At 57.3% G+C, this 3,189-nt stretch overlaps 1 pseudogene; it reads right to left on the bottom strand.

Moving 5' to 3' along the window:
- Window positions 1-453: 453 nt before the first annotated feature.
- LOC134055788 (class II histocompatibility antigen, B-L beta chain-like) lies at window positions 454-2,103 on the bottom strand (annotated as a pseudogene).
- Between the last annotated feature and the right edge of the window lie 1,086 nt (window positions 2,104-3,189).

Genomic DNA, 3,189 nt, shown 5'->3' with positions numbered 1-3,189 from the left:
GTGAGCTCCAGTTCCAGGAAGACTAATCCTAACACCGAGCTCCCCATCCCCCTCAGGACCTTGCTGCAGGGGGGTTTCTGGCAGCATTTCTGGGAGTCCACAGGGGTCAGGACCCTCCAAAACCTCTCACAGACATTGCAAGCCACTCCAAGCACCCTCCCATTCACCCCCAGCCCACCCAGTACTCCCTTAAATCTCCTCCCAATCTCTTCCCCTCCTCCTCAGGACCCACCAAAGCCCCTCCTGTCCCTCTCTGGATCCTGTCCCTCCCTACCATTTGCCCCCCACTGCCCCAGGACCCTCAAGCCCTCTCCCAGTCCCTTCCCAGCCTCTCCTGGGCTCACCAAGAGCCCTTCCAGTCTCTTCCCAACACAACCAACCTCATTTCAAGCACATCTTTTCCATCCCCAGACTTCTTTCATCCCCTCCTGACTGACTCAGACACTCTCCGAGTCACTCTCGACAGACCCCAATCCCCCTCCCAGCCCCCGCCGTGTCTCCCCCGTCCCCCTGCACTGTGGGGTGTGGGCTGTACCCCAGTGCCAGCTCGGGGTGTTCCAGGCTGATGTACTCCGCCTGGCAGCTGAAGGTGACCCTGCAATGGGGAGGGGATTCCAGCAGCACCAGGAGCTGGTGGGTCTAGTCCCACTTGGGGACCAGGTCAGTGGCCACCACATGCCCTGAGAGCTCCTTCTGGCCCTGGAACCACCTCAGCTGGATCTCAACAGGGTAGGAATCCATCACGGAGCAGAGTGGGGAGCTGGGGCCACGCTAGGAGCTTGAGTGTTACAGTGAGATGGATACAGTGAGGAGCTCTGGGAGAGAGTGAGGACACACTGGGACCAACTGGGGTGAACTGGGAGAGATGGGGAGGGCTGGTGTGGTACTGAGAGAGACTAGGAATGAAACTGGAGAGAATGGGGGAACACCGTGAGTGAACGGAGTGCATTGGGACAATAGGAGAGAGGGAATAGGTTAGGGATTGGACTGAAAAGGACTTGGAATGGACTGGGAGGGACTGGTGGGTCACCGGGATAGATGGGAGAGATTTGGATGAGCACTGGAAGGACACTTGGAGAGAGGGTGGAGGTCGGGGAGTGGGTTGGGAATGGAATGGCTGTGGACTGAGAGGAATTGGGAGGGAGTCTTGTGACACTGGGAGGGACGGTGAAGACAGTGGGATGGACTGGGATGCACTGGGAGAGCCACAGGAGTTCCTTGGGGTGAGGGTACAAGAGGCCCCGGGGATGGGCACAAGAAGGGCTGACGTGTCTCAGGTGATTCCCAGGGAGGTTTTGAGGGGCTCCAGGGTCATTCCCAGAGCAGGGCCTGAGGGGACACGCTCTGCCCCACGCTCACCTCTGCGCTCCACGAGGAACGGTCTGGGCAGCTCCTAGTTGTGCCGGCAGTGCCTGTGCACTGCAGCCCGTCTGTACTCCATCCATTCCGGGTCCCTGTTGCAGTACCTGGCAAGCCTGTCCCAAAGGAGGTGTCCCCACGTACACCCCCACATGGCTGCTGAAGTGCAGGAACTGCTCCTGCTTGGAGATGTTCCTCTCCACGAACCTCACTCGGTTGGTGTCACTAATGGAGTAGCACTCGGACTTAACCATCCCCTGAAACAGCCCTGTGTGTGCAGGACACAGGCCCCGGGATGCCCCCCCAGCAGCCCACAGGAGCCAAGAGCTCCAGGGCAAACCCAACTCCTCACCCCCAGTGCCCCATGGCCACCATGGGACCCTTCTTGCCGGGGTCCCAGTTCCTCTTTTCCACCTTTCTCTGCATTTTTCTCCCCCTTTCTCAACACTTCCCAGTTCCCTTCCCCTAGCACCATCCCTCCCGCCCCATTTCCCTTTGTCTCCCCAGCATCCCCTCCACTTCCCTTCCTGCCCCTCCCGCTCACCAGAGCTCTGCGCCTCCAGCCCTGGGGCTCCCAGTGCCACCAGTATGGCCCCAGCTGTGGCCACACGCCCCATGGCCAGCACCGGGCAGGTTCTGACACCTCCTCCCTCCCCAAATTCCCCTGGCTGGGGGCAGGGCACGGGTGGAGTCCAGGTGAGGAGCTCTGGGCGCTGTGGGACTGCCTGGACCATGAGGAGTCATCAGTGCTGCGCGCTCTAATTGGCTCAATTATTTTAGTGCCTTCTCTGATTGGCTGAGGAGAGGCCCAGGAGTTGAGAGGAGGACCGGGAGAGATCCCGCCTCAAGCTAGAGGTTGAAGAACATCCAATTCACAAGGCATGCAGGTCATCTCCAAGTGGTCCCCACACTCCTGTGGGAGCTCAGTGCACTGAGGATCTCAGGAGGGTTACCAAGTGTCTGGTGGCCAAATCCAGCCCTGCGCTCCCTGCGGTTGCGGGCACTCTGGGAAGGGTTCAGCTGTGGGTCAGATGGCCGGAGAGTGGGTTGGTGGTCACCTCGTGTGTGAGGCAGGGATTGGCTGGGGAGATGCGTGGACACCACATGACCAGAGAGCTGGCTGGGTAAAGGGACACCTCAACAGCGACACCACAGTGACAGGCAGCCAATGAGTGCTTGTTTCAGTAAAGTCTGGGTTAAGTTTGGAGTATATAAAGGCTTGGTTGGTTATAATAAACGATCTTCTTCAGAGCAAGCAGGCACGTCTGTCTGTCTGTCTTCCTCATTGCTATGCATGACCATAAGATGGGCATGACCATGACCATGGGATGGCCATGAGGATGACTCAGCTATGACCCTGACATGACCATCATGTGACTGTGGCCATGAGTTGACCACAAGGCGATCATGAGATGAGCCTGACCATTTGATGACCATTGCTGTGACCATGCTCATGAGATGATCATGACCATGAGAGGACTGTGACCACCAGATGACCATGACACAACCATGAGCATGAGATCGTGACCATGAGAGGAAGTTGCCCACGAGCATGAGATGACTGTGATCAGGAGATGACCATGAGCATGAGATGGTGATGCTCAGGAAATGACCATGACATGACTGTGGCCCTGACCTGACCATGAGATGACCATGACTATTTCATGACTCTGAGCATTTCATGACCATGACAGAGCCGTGTGGTGATCAAGGTCATATGGTGACCATGAGGTGACCATGAGTTAATGATGGCCATGGGCTCATAAAGACTATGACAAGAACAAGGGATCAGCATGGCCATGATACAATAATGACCATGAGACGACCATA

Source organism: Cinclus cinclus, chromosome 35 (genome assembly GCF_963662255.1).
Source record: "Cinclus cinclus chromosome 35, bCinCin1.1, whole genome shotgun sequence".
Classification (NCBI taxonomy): Eukaryota; Metazoa; Chordata; class Aves; order Passeriformes; family Cinclidae; genus Cinclus; species Cinclus cinclus.
This window is presented reverse-complemented; position numbering and strand designations above follow the sequence as displayed.